Raw genomic sequence first — 15,069 nt, 5'->3', positions numbered from 1 at the left:
TACTGTCTGTCTTAGTTCTTTGATGTGTAGTTGACTATTAACCAAACATTTTTACAGCGGCCAAATTATAACAAATCGCAAAATGCAGCAGTCACTTATTGTTTTTTTTTACTGTTTGAAGCTTAGATCATTATACGTCTAGAAAGACTATGACAGCTGTGAAAACGTCGAAAAAAATTGAGTATAGAACTAATCTCTATTTTAAGCAATGCACGCACACTAACACACAGTGTCATACAAATCGCGAGTGTAAGACGTAACTTGTCGCGCACACCAAACTAATATTCCTGGCCTGTTTTTATCGGTTGTCTAATAGCAAGTTTGAAGCTTCTACGATCACTCACGTTGGCATATTGCATAAACCAGTGCCAAAATATCAATAGCTGATCGAAACTTTTCATCAATGAGGATATTCCATGAATGTCTTTTGATTTGTTATTATTTAATTATGAATATTTTAATAAATTTTCTCCTTTTGGTATTTTTGAATCCGATCTACGGAATGTTTTGATTATCTCAAAGTTATAACAAGTTGGAAATTTAGATTGACATATTGAATTAAAATGAAAATGCAAACGGGACAAATACCATTTCATATTCGCCTAGCTGACAGCCCTAAGTGCAAAGAATGACTGGTCCAAGATGAGATGATCGCTGAGTAATTCAGAAATGGATTAGACTAACCAGCAAACAGGCTAAAATCCTCGGAAACACGTGATCGCTCCATGAATTCTCTGAACATCCCCGTTAGGTTATGACCACTAATTGGAAGTAGCTGAGTGGAGTAACCAGCCAACCCTGGACAAAAAATGGATACAATTAAGGAGTTTAATTGCAGCCCTTACAATATCATACCAAGGAGTACTTAATAACTTGCACCTCCTCCTTCCACCTTCACACCTTAATTACACTACTCTTGCGTAGGACCAAGAATGGCGGTGATTAAATTATATTATAGTAACTTCAAAAATGTTTTCCCCTCGATATGAATCTTAAACTCTTACATGCATAGTGACTTCGGATATGATCTTTGAATGTCATAATATCTTAAATCATGTGTTACTACATGACATGACATTACACGGAAGTTACCATACAATTGATTAGAGATCACAGCAAGTCATGCGGAACTGATATGGCAGTTGAGTTAGCTAGAAGTGGCCAGAACCCATCATACCTTTACCTTCTGGCTAGCTCAAAAGCCAAATTCAGAAACGCTCAAGTAATCGACACAAAAATCTATGGTTAACATTAGAGGACTGCAGACAAACACGGTAGACACTCTCCAACATTGATGCCAGTATGGCAAATCGCTTTATTAAGCTCAATAGCAATCTATTTAATATGGGGATAACCGACAGTCCCCTGTGCAGGGTCTGCATGGTGGCAGAGGAAACTGCTAAGGCAACCTCCTCGTTGCTAAGGTTTCTGGAGGAAATAGGGTGGCAGGAATAACAAATATATTCCCCCACACGCAAAATAGGGCACGCAGTGGTCGAGTTGCGAAAATTAGCCCGATTATACCATACCATATGATACCACATGACCGTGAAATAAAATTTTAATCCAAGATAAGGATTACTTTAGATCACTCTTACCAAATTAAACATTAAACATAAATTAACTCTTATAAATGACTTGTACCCAAATGTCAATTGCCACTCTGCCAAGAAAATGTTCATTACATGGCGATAAAAATATATAATATGTAACCCGACCATTTAAAAGACATGACATGACGTAATCAACTTAAGAATAGATTATCAACATGGCTAATAAAAAATAGTTTTTATTCAATAAATGACTTTTTAAAATTAAGGAAAATTTACATAAAATCTGACATGAATATTACTGTTTTATTAGAATTCAATGATATTTAAAAGTATAGATAGGTTACCTAGACAACATTCGGTGTTTGTAAATGATACACAAACGCACACATGAATAATTTAACATTGCAATAGCACACTACATTACGATTACACGTCAAAGAAGGATAGTAAATGCAATTAACGCAAGTGAAAAAGAGATAAGTCTTATTTGCTAATTACTTCCTATTTGCATAGCAAAAACACAGAATCATTCACCAGATATGATTTTTTACCGTACACCGTGATTTATTCCTAAAATACGATTAATTCATGAGTTCATGTAATAAAAGTTTTAAAGTGGTAAAACTACACTAAAATTAGGTAATTTAGGTGTTATTGATTTAAAATAAAATGAATATTGATTATAATATATAGCCATGGTGATGATATAAATTATTTGTATAGAAAATAATAAAAAACATACAGATATATGAAAACAAAACCGAAATGTATTAACAATAAGGGTTCCATTTTTACAATTGTACTAACGACGGCTCCCAAAAAGTTTTAAGTTTACAATTATTATTTCTTGTATATTATATTATTTACGAATGTATTTCTGTTGAGGGTTTATTACAATAAGATAATGGGAGAAACAGAAAATGATCCATTGATTCTTCTGCAGTTAGCAAAGGATATACCGAAAGGGCAGTGTTACTGAAAAAACTCCTACGCAAGCAGATAGCACTTACTGTCTACGTCCGCTATCTACCCTAAAACTTGTTTTTGTAGTTTGATAGTTCAGCTATACGCACTTGTTTATTAAAAAATATTAAATTTCGTATTACATTCACTGTAACAACGCCTTTTTTACATCATTTCCTAAATTGTCCTAAAATATACTACCATGATCATCCCGCAGCAAACAGGGTAGTTGCGGTATATTCGGAGTATTATCGTATCGTTCCAAATGGGTCGTTGTCGATTTTGCGAGTAGACCTCCTTGTACGTTACATACATTCCAAGATTAAGTACTAATAAAATATCAAATAGCCTGCTATTACTAATCTCAATCTATACCACCTTTATTATAAGACTTTGAAAGCCAGAACTTATTATAATCATCATTATATTATTTAAGAAAGACTTTTTTTTTTTTGAGAGGAGGAAATAGTGTTACGTATTTACGCCCCGGAACGGGGCGTAATATGTCGGACTCGAGTGTCCGCGTAAGCGGACGCCCCATACCGACTAAAACCTCCTCTGTGCTGTTAGCAGCCCTGGCTTTCACAGCGAAGTAGGACGTGGGCCGTGGAGGCCGCAAAGACTACGCAACAACAGTCGCGGGGCGTCTCCTAAGGAGACTCGAACCTCAGACCGGCTGTGTGCTTGTGGGAAGGAGAGAGAATGAAAATGAAAATGAATATGAAATGAAGATGAAAAGATGAGAAGAACACACTCGCCGGCGAGTGTGGTGATGTTTGGTGTAATGTATGTAAGTGTGTGTGTATGTGTTTATGATTGTATGTATGTATGTTTGTATGTGCGTAAGTAGTGTAAATGTTAGTGTGCATGTATGTTTGTGTTTGTGTCTGTTTGTGGAGTGTGTTTGTGGTTGTGTAAATGGTGTATGTCAGTCCGTCAGTCAGTCCGTGTGTTAGTGAGTGTAGTGAAACGTTTACAGGACGAGGACTAACGTCTCGTCGGGTATCAAAACAATGTGTGGTGTATCTAGGGTGCGGGCCGCTGGCCATCGTCAGAGTGATGAGTGCCAGTGGTTTGCGGTGGTTGACCGCGCCTACGCCTGCGAAGGCGGTGTGTGCGTGTCTGTGTCGGTGTTTGTGTGGGGTCGCGTTCGCGATGGTGATGTCGTCATCCGGGTCTACCGTTACGTGTCTGGGACGTCTTATTGGGTTGAGACTATAGTGAAGGGGGGTGTTCCTTCCTAACCAAGATGTTGGGATGGTTAGGCGCCTTGTCAAAGAAGCGTCGCGAGATCTCTTTAAAGTGTTGAGCTATCGTCGGAAGCTCTAGGTCGTGGTGAAGGTCAACGTTTCGGATGAACCACGGGGCTCCGGTTGCCATGCGCGTGAATTTATTTTGAACTACTTGCAAACAACGTAAGTAGCTCGGTCGGGTGTGCGCGAAAACGACGCTTGCGTATGACAGTATGGGCCGTACGATGGTTTTGTACAGCGTCACTTTGTGTTTGAGCGGAAGTTTGCTTCGCCCACACACAACTGGATAAAGGCGACTGAGGACAGATCGGGCTCTATTGCATACCGTATCAATATGTTTCTTGAAGTTCATATTGCTGTTGAACGTGACTCCTAAGTATTTGTAATCCTTCACCCACGGTATGGGTGTTTCATACAATTTAATGACGTCGGTCGGTCGTTTTTTAGCGCGGATGCTATTCGCGTTACCGGAGGGTGCCGCTGCACTCTTGGTGGGGTTCACTTCAATCCGCCATTTTCTGAACCAGTTGCCTAGTTCATCGACGGCGGCTTGAAGTACTTTAATGTTCCTGCTCAAGGTTGAGCGGTTCAATAGAGCGGAGCCAAAGTAGAGTGCCTTATCGTCAGCGTACTGAGCGAGCTGGACACTCGGAAACTTGTGAATGTCGCTCGTGAAGAGCGAGAAAAGAGTGGGAGAGAGGACTGAACCCTGTGGCACGCCAGACCTGATGGGTCTGGGTGAGGATAGGGTGCCCTCTACTCGATATCAGAAGGAGCGATCAGTAAGGTAGGCTCGTATGATGCGCACGAGCCTGTCTGGCACTCCCAGTTGATACAGCTTGAATACTAAGCCGTTGTGCCATACCTTGTCGAATACCTTCGCGACATCGAAAAACACGGCTGCCGTGGTAGCGTGAAGTTGACGCCGTACGAGAATGTACTCGGTGAGTCGGTGAGCCTGCTGGGGACACGAGTGAGCGGTTCTGAATCCGAACTGTATGTTGGGTATCAGGTTGAACTCCGCGATGTAATGATTAAGACGCGCGAGAATTAATCTTTCGTAAAGTTTCCCGATCGAGTTAATTAAGCTAATAGGCCTATAGCTACTCGGATTAGCTTTAGGTTTATTGGGTTTTGGGATACCGATAACAATGGAATCCTTCCATTGTTCGGGGAACGCGCTATTAGACAATAGAATATTAAAAATGGTTACCAAAAAAGTAATAAGAGTCGAGGGTAGGATTTTAAGAACCCTATTGTTTATAGTGTCGGGCCCCGGGGCCTTCTTGGAGTGAAGCTCCTTAATGATTAGCTTCACCTCTTCGTAAGAGGTGGGTTTTTTACATCGCCTGAAGGGCTCAGAGCGGAGCGACGTTCAACTTCACGATCAACTTCGTCAACGTGTGTCGGGTCAGCTGCTGTATTTGGAGAGCACTGACTCTCGAGACTATCGGCGAGGCATTCAGCCTTCTCATCGTCATCGAGCGCCGGCTGCAGTCCCGGTCTGTCCAAAGGAGGCATGACAGTGGGCGGCTCCTGTTTGAACGCGCGAGGCAGCTTCCAGAAAGCCACATGTGATGGCTTAAGGTTGCCGAGCAAGCGGTCCCAACGTTCGCCGCGGAGTTCCGCGATACGTTCCCGTACCACCCGCTGTAGGTAGCGGAGGTGGCGCCTACTCTCGACCGACGGATACCTGTCGTAAAGTCTAGTGGCTCTGTGCTTCTGTGTGAGTAACCTCTGGAGGCAGGTTTAGGCGATGCGGTTGCATCGTCGGAACCTGCCTGGAGCAGGCCTTGATCCTATTCTGTATATGTGACGTCACATGAGAGATAGCACTGTGAGCCGTGACGACCGAGTCGATGACGTCCGGTATAAGGTCAAGGTCGTCGGACTTGATAGACTCGAGATCCTTTCCCAGCCGTTGCCAGTCGATCACTGTTTTCGTCGGTGGTTGAAAGTTAACCGTTGGGCCTAGATTTAGGACGACGGGCCGGTGGTCTGACTCTAATTCGTGAAAAACCTCGATTGAATTTACAATGAGCGTTACGTTCTTAAGTAACGCAACGTCTAGAATGTCGGGTTGGTGCGCGACGTTATCCGGATAATGTGTTGGTTCGTCGGGTGCTATTACTGAAAAGTTCAGCGTGTCTGTCAGCGAATCTAATAAGATTCCGTTTCTATTTATGGCTCTACTGTTCCAGCTGGAGTGTTTGGCGTTAAGATCGCCACCCACTATGACTGCAGCCCCGTGGCCGAGTAATGCTTCTAGTGTATAATACTTTTTTGTTGGGCGGAAGATAAGCTGAAATAACAGTGATCGGCTGGTGATTCGCCATACTGACCCGGATGGCAGAGGCCTCGATGTTAGTGAGGAGCGGAGGATCTATAGGTATACAGTGTAGAGACCTTTTAAAATAAATGAGGGTGCCGCCCATACGGGTGGTGCGATCATTCCTGACTAAGTTATAATTAGCGATACGCGGATCGCGTATACGTGGTTTTAGAAATGTCTTTTGCACTAAGAATAGGTCTAATTGATGTTCGTGAGTGAACTCCTTCACCAAGTCTAGTTGAGGCTTAAGGCCTTGGGCGTTAAAATACGCTATACGGAGTGTATGTGGTTTAACCCGTCCGCTTACGTAATTAGGCATCGCGAATGTTTTTATACTTTCGCCCTATATCGGTGAGGGCACGGAATATTTTGCCGTTGTCTGCCATAACTTGCAGGAGCGACGGCGGGTCGTCCCGGACAGCATCGAGCCTGCTGGCCAGGGTTGTGATTTTATCAATATCGAACAGCTCTGACAGTTCGAACATAAAGGCAAAGGTGCTGCCGCCTTTGTTACCTGTTGCCGCGGACGCGGGCGCCGGTGGCCTCGGTCGCGGGACCGACGCCGCCGGGCGGGACGCTAGCGGTGTCCGGAGGGGCGCGGGGGCCGCGAGAGTGGCCTCTGTGGCAGCGTTGGCAGCCGGAGGAGACCTCGCCCAGGCGTTTACCTTCGGAGGCGGCGCAGGTTTGAAGGTCGGAGTGAACTCCACCTTCTCTGCTCTGCCTTGCGGCTGGCGGCGCCCTGGGTGACCCTTGTGTTTGGGTGCCTTGGGACACCCGCGATAGCTCGCGGGGTGCCACTTCTCCCCGCACAAGACGCAGGCTGGGGGCTTCGCGCATTGCGCTGGTCGAGGGCACTCCGGCGTGCCGTGTTTTCCGAGGCACTTCACACACCTCGGGGTGTGTTCGCAGTTGCGTGCCGAGTGCCCGTATAATTGGCATCTGTGACACTGACCGGGCCCCCCGCGGTTGCGAGGAGCTTCGGTACGGATGCCCTGAAGGGAGCAAACCGATTTAATATTGAAAATATCCTTTCCCTCTTGCGTGAGGTCGAGGACGACGAGAACCATTTTAAATTGTTGTTTGTTGGTGGTTCCGCGCATACGGTGCACCTCGTGTGCAGGGTAACCAGGGTTAAAGAGCAGGCTCTTTGAGGTCCGACAGAATGTCGGCCTCGTCTTATTCTCTGGGGACGTTCCTAATAACGACCCTCAGACGCTTCTCCTCAGGCAGGGCGTACGTGTGGAAACCCACACTCAGCTCTCTAAGAAGAGATGTCAAGGCGCGGTGGTCCGCTACCTCTTTGGTCTCTAATTTGATGAGAGATTGGTACGCCCTCGCCTGGAAGGAGAGCGTCTTCGGGATCCTATTTTTGATAACTAACCAGCGGCCTCGGTCTCCTATAAAAATAGGAGGCGGGCGCTTGGTCGGAGGCGGTACGCGGGCTTTAGCGGGCGCGGGTGCGGACGCGGGAGCGGAGCCAGTCGTGGCTGCGGCTTTCTTGGCGGGTGTGCCATCAAGAGAAGGCGATTCGCGACTGACGGTGATGAAGCCGTCAGCATCCGACGCGACACTCTCCGCTCTCGACGGTAGAGCGGTTTCCGGCTGGGCCGGTGAAGCACTGGAAGCCTGAGGGGCTTCCGTGGCGGTCAGAACTGACCGCGGGGACCTTAGGGGTCGCCTGCGCGTCAAAGTACGCCTGAAGGACAGGCGGACGGGCTGATCGGGTGATCACTTTTCTCGGTTTGACCGAGGCCACGGAACTTGCGTCGAACGCATTACCTATCTCCATTTCGGATTCCCCGTCGGAACTCGAAACGTCAGATGACGATTTATATTTTTTGGATTTCGCTGTCTGGATATCTATTCTTTCCTTAATTAACGGAGCGATCTTCTCCGTAAATAACTTATCTAGTAGGGCGCTTAGAAGGCCCTCGTTGGCAACCATTGGTGAAGCCATGGTTGTTATTAATTAGGTTAAGCGGGTGACAACCCCCGCTGCCCGAGTCAGGCAGAGGGGGAATATAATAATAAAGTGGACAACTATAGTTTAGTTGTACACTTGCACATTAATAAAATACTATTAATAATAATAAAATATGCAAAAATTAAAAGAAATTAATAATAATAATTAAGCCTAAGACTTAGCTTTGCTGGATGTAGACTGGCTGGGCCGGAACCCCGATGCACGCTGTGCAGGCCCCCGCGGAGAAGACACACACGGCACGAACTGCAACTCACAAACACACACGATTAGCGTGCAGAATCGCGAAACACAGCACAGGTGCTAACTAACACGATCGTAAAACCAGCTAATTAACACAGATAATAACTAAGCTACGTTCCGCGAAGGAACGTAACAGGTGCGAGACTCAAAGAGTCCCGAACAATAGCGCGCGATAACAATAGCTAGCCCAGGTGGCCTGAGCAGATAGTGCGATAACGCAGGTAATAAAAATATTCGAAGGAGGACAGATAACGCGGCACGTGTGCTCGCGTTGCCTGCCTGAATCGAACTCCCTTTAAGAAAGACGCTCCCTAACTAACTAGAAAACTCAAGTTTCGCAATCAAGCGGTTACGAACGCTATGTATTCTGCCTACGATTTCACTTCTGGTTGATTTATCTATGACACATACTATTTGTCCTTGTCGCGCTGCAGTTGACATCATATTCTCTATCTTGCTCGAACCACCACGTTAATAATTCGAGATTTATTTGTAAATAAGAAATAAAATCGTGATAAAATACAAATACGAAGTTCTTTTATATAATTTCGTATGGTATGAAATACCTTCACTCTTATATATCTTGCAAACATAGTTTTTACATTTTCTTAAGACACAGGTTGGCATTTTAGATTATTATTGTCACGCCACGAAAACGTTCGGCTTAGTTCGCTGCCATTAGCCGACTAAATGAAATTACGACAATTGTCTGAATTTGTCTGCAACAATTTGCGCGTGCTAGTGCGATATCTACCTCTTTATTGTATATAACATCATTGTTAGAATTATAATTGTATTGCTAAGTTTATAGTACTTAATGGTTCAATTTTATATAAAATAAAATTTTACACTACAAATATATTAGCATGCCTTGTAGGTAGAAAAAGAGAAACGATAATCTAAATAAAATACGACCGATTGTAAAACTGACCTTATTCAAATGCAAATAAAGATTATTATTATAAGATTAGGATTCATTGAAGCATTAAATGAAACATTTATATTCAATATTTATTTGGATTCCTGGGTGAGATATTTATTATTTATCTCCTAGTTTTCATTCGTAATAGACAATTTTGTTTAAATTTAAATAGAAGCTGTCATCATCGGTACTATTTGCTGGCTAACGTAATGTGTTTGTGAGTTAACAATAAAATATAATGCGTTGAAAATTAAACTTACAACCGCTCGTGTAAGAGCCAAATTTGAATGGCAGTTATAATAGTAATTCCACTATATTAAGAGCTGAAATTGCTGTGCCATCATTTCGAATGCTAAAATTTTAATAAATCCTTTTAACGGTAACAGATTTTGTTGTTGCAATTAGATTTCTGTATAATTTTTTTGTGTTAGCAATTGAATTTGGCGTTGTCTTGTTGACGTTTCACACTACTACTGTCCGCTCTTTTTTTATTGAAAAACTAGTTGACCCGACAGACGTTGTTTTGTATATAATAAAGAAAATAACGTTTTTTATGAATTCGTCAATAATATATCATAACATCAAGAATTATTTCGTAAATTATGCTCCCTGTTGTTGTATTGAAATTGTTTCACAGCAGAACTGTCAAACCGTGCGTCAATAAAATCTCTGATAGAAAATATGTCCATACAAAAAAAAATATCGGACGACGGGGGACACATCAAAGGAATAACAAAATTGTTGGTTTTATATAATTCCGAACACTTTCATATTTACTCACCTTTTAAACCTTCCCTGGACAACAAATAATTCAAGACCAAAATTAGCCAAATCGGTCCAGCCGTTCTCGAGTTTTAGCGAGACTAACGAACAGCAATTCATTTTTATATATATAGATAGATAGATAGATAGTAGACATTAATGTGATAAAATATTCAATGTAACCACGGGAAACAAACATCTTCTTCTGATGCCTACTATTTGATTAAGTCTACCTGGCAAGTCATTTATTGGACGATATGCCTTTGAAACATGATCTTATCAAATTTTTTGCCAGGATTATAATGCAATGTTTAAGTTCCTACGTATAAGGGTCAATGACACTTGTACAATGTTTCTAAAGCTGTCAGCTGTCGCTGCGAATAAACTTTTCGGTTTTTATAAAATTTGAGGGATTGTTTACAAAGATAATAAGATAGTTATTATTAAAAAAAATGGAGTGCACTGCAGTTTCAATTCAAAAAATGATAAAAATAATCGCAAACGCATCACAATTTTTTTATTTTGGTAATTTTCAGTCGATAATATTCAAAATCATGGTCCATATGCAACCCCCACTTTTAGAATGTAGTTTTTTTGAAATGAAATGAAATGAAATGATTTATTTGTATGAATCGTGGTAACATAGTTGTTAACAATTAATTGGTGTACAGCACAATTCGCCAATATATCGGCATACAAATATTTGATTGTCAATATTGGAATATTATATTTAATTTATACTTATACGTTCTTAATACACATTACATAGCTTTAATACAATAATATAATATAAAATAAACATTAGTTTGTAGGTACCTCTCAAAAAATTGCATTTGCATAAAAGAATTCTTTTAAACTATAAAAGCATTTATCTTTTAACCATAATTTTAATTTTTTATGCATTCATGTTTTAGGCATCTCTCTAATATTCTTTGGAAGGTGGTTAAATACCCTAATACACATAACATTTGCGTTATTTTGATGAAGCGCTGTTCTACAGTATGGCATCAGAAGGCGAGTTGGATCTCTTAATCCTAATATCGAATAGTCCTTTGCTGGTTTAAAAAGTTCACCATGTTTTTTAATGAACATACAAATTTCTAATATATATAGACCAATCTACAATCAATTTAGTATCTGTTACCTACCTTTATTTACGCCTAAAACTAAAAGCGCTATACCAAAGTGTCCATTTTCCTATTATACCATGGTTCTCTAAGCTATTGTGTAACGAACAAAAGGTTCTTAAAACCAGTTTTCACCGTCTCTGCGTTTCCTTCTTGCCTTTCTTAAATACAAGACAGAGGTAGCGAGGGGCTAACGTAACAGGAACACGAAGTATTTGAAAAATTCAATTTCCTGACTGTGAATTTCGAGAAACGTAAGAAATAACCGGTTCCCAGTCGAAACGTACTCTCGGGAAACGGGAAGAATGTAAAACATACTGAATGAAGTAAAATTACATGTTCTTTGTATCTGGCTGAACCTTTTTATAGTCAACGATATTTACTAAATACGATATCTCACATTACGTATATCTGAACAAAGAATAGACGTGGAAGACTAAAATTGAGAAAAAGCACGACGAATAAAATTTATTGAATAGAAACATTCATATCGGTTGTTGTGAAGAAAACCACATCTATATTAAAATATAACTTTTATTTCCAAAATAACGATCAAATCTACCTCGGCAAATAATTATGGTTGTCATTATAAAACTCAAATAATGAATCATTAAAAATAACAAACTACATCATCATGATCAGCCAGAAGACGTCCGCTGCTGGTCAAATGCCTCCCCTAAACATTTCCACGACGATCGGTCCTGCGCTGCCCTCATCCAACGTATTCCAGCTATCTTGACCAGTACGGTACCATACCAGTTTCCGGTACGTGGTCGCCATTCGAGGACTTTTCTGCCCCACTGGCCATATGTGCGTCGAACTATGTGCCCTGCCCACTACCACTTTAGTTTCGCAATCATTTGGGCTATATCGGTGACTTTGGTTGTCCTACGGGTCTCCTCATTTCTGATTCGATCTCACAGGATCTCACAAACTCTGAGAATAGCCTTCACTATTGCCCTCTGATCGACCATGAACTTTCTTAGCAGGCGTATAGTTAGCCACCACGTCTGCGTACCGTAAGTGAAACAACAAACTACACAAGAAATGAAAAGAATGGGAAAAAGACCAACAGGCAAAGGCATACGTCATAACAACTTCGAAACAAGTAACATTCTGCAATCTAATAGAGAGAGATACAGAGAATTCACAGTAAGAAGACCTAGTAGTAGAATCTCACATTTTCGGACCTTCATTCTACAAGATGTGTCACATGATATGCAATTTTTCTTTTTATGATATTAAAGGAACCAGACGAGAAGGACGTTCAGCTGATTGTAATTGAACGCCCTGCACATTACAATGCATTGCCGCTCAGGATTTTTGTAAAACCCAAAAATTCCGAAAGGCACTACTACTGTTCTCGTCATTGAGACATAAGATGTTAAGACCCATTTGCCCAGTAATTTCACTAGCTACGGCTCCCTTCAGACAGAAACACAATAATACTTACACATTGCTGTTTAATGGCAGAAATAAGCGCCGTTGTGGTCCCCATAATCTAGCCGGCATCCCTTGCATGGGAGCCTCCCACTGGTTTGGAACCTTTACAATGACTGCAATTTGCAATGTTATATAATATTGCATAATTAATCATTATTTTATCATCATTATCAGCAGAAGCATTAATACTTACAGTTCGGATTTACTAGAACCGAAATGTTAAACGCCGAAAACTATGATTTCATATGATCCCTTTATTTTGAGGTTTATTATTAACAAATTTTATTCTTAATAATACTTTATATCACTAAATTGGTAATATTTTAATAAATGTACCTAATGTTAATAATTATAAAATATAATTCGAAAACTATATTTTTCTAAATAAAAAGACTTATTTATTGCCTCGTTGAAATAAATGGATCAGATTTTTAGATTTTATGAAATAATCGTGGTAATGTCGTAGGGTGTAAAGAATATTGGAAGGTATGAAAACATAAGGGTGTCAATGTAGGGTACGATCGAGGACGCCAGATAAAGGGGAACTGAATAGCCGTGATAATAGTCAGGAATTTATGATAATTGAATTTTTCACACGCTTTAAGTCTTTGTTCCTTTCCTTATTCAATTTCCAATATAGATTTTATGATACATATTGGAGAAACGATTTTTACTATAATTGAAAGCCATCCTGTCTTTGATAATCATATTTATAATAAATTCATATCAGGTATTATGCTCGGCTACAACTTAAACGTATGTACTGACTAATGCCTCGTTACTGACCCGATGCGTTCCAGGTACTCTAAACCTTGATTAGACTCCCTATTCAATAACTGGATTATAAACATATTGAAGGCAAAGTGGTCATCCGGAGGTGTACTGTGGAAACTGGCAAATCTTAAATTGATTTCAACATAGAATGATAACAAATCATCAATAATCAACTCCATTGCATTCTGAACTTACCAAGTGTGAAACAAGATAAATCTGAAAAGTTAATATCTTGTGTACCTAAGGCGTTTTGAAATGCACTCATACTCACTCATCATTCTTTTCGTCTCCAATTTATTAAAAAGGATAACCAGGTCTTTCAGCAGAGTGAAAATATAAGCACCCAAAATTTATTTAACATTTAAGTCCATGAAAGACAAACGGAAACTCTAAACCTCTACTTATCATCATATCAGCTGGAAGACGTCCACTGCTACACAAAGGCCTCTAGCTAAATGGGCAGATTGTAAAATAAAAATTATCAACGAACTAATTTATAGATCTTCACATTACTGATCATAGTATGTATAAAGTTTTAAATATGGTGAAACTGCACATGTCTCAACTGAAGCTATAAGGCCTCATGAGCAAGATCGAGTAGTAACGACACATTACTAAAATATCACTTTATCAACCATAAGTAAATATAATATATTACTATCTTCCACCGCATTTTTCAAAGCTGCTGTTTTACCTGATTCCTGCCACCAAATTCTATCAACGCACCACACGGTACAAGCTGAGATATTATTCTCATCAACTGGATACTGTGATCTTCCTCCAAAGTGTGATTTTTCAAGAAATTTTCCACTACGAACAACCGTGCTATGACAAGAATTTCCTTGAGCAGTGTTGCCAGGATGATATAACACCAGAGAAAGCTCATAAACTTACAAAAAGGCCGACTACGCTAATGCGGTTCCTCGATTGTTTGTATTTCAATGCCATAAAAAATACCGTACAATGCATATACTCGTATCCTAAACTGCATTTGATTGGACAGGTAATTGGCCATATAATTATATGATAATTAAAGTGAATTATGTAATAATTACCGCTTTCGATTCAATTGAATATTCTTCCTATCGAATTAACAAGCACGACGTACACGTAATGATTACCTTGAAACTATTATTGCAGACTTATGCAACAATAAACAATATCACAGAGCATATATAGTAATTTAGACTTAATTCAATTCTTAACTAACTAAAATTTCTAACAATACTCTACAACAAACATACAACATTAAAAACAAAATAACATATTTTTAAAAGTTGTATTTTTTTATTTTTTAGAGATCTGTTTGCGAATCGGCAAAGGCTTTCTCAAACCGTATCCATTCGCGTATTTCTTGAGCCACTCTGTTCCATGTTACTCCTGCCACTTCTCTGCTGTCATCATCCCATCTTTTCTGGGGTCTAATCTTTTTTTAATTCCCCATCCATACCATCTTGTCACTTTCATACTCCATTTGTCATGTCGGCCTGTACTGCTGTTTATTAATAATGCATACAATTTCTTACCTTTAGCTAATGGTTAGTTCTTCCTCAACCGCTTGTCTTTCGACATAGGTGTCTTTTGTAATTTTGTTTCTAGCACATTTAGTTTTAATATTGATCCATTTTTCGCTTTACTCATATAGCATTTGTCCTGACAAAGTAGGCAGGCCCTTTTATCTCTTTAACGCCCTGCAAAGCTTTTTTCATCTTCGAA

This window comes from Leptidea sinapis, chromosome 38 (assembly GCF_905404315.1).
Source record: "Leptidea sinapis chromosome 38, ilLepSina1.1, whole genome shotgun sequence".
In the NCBI taxonomy this organism is placed as follows: Eukaryota; Metazoa; Arthropoda; class Insecta; order Lepidoptera; family Pieridae; genus Leptidea; species Leptidea sinapis.
Note: the sequence above shows the minus strand (reverse complement) of the source record.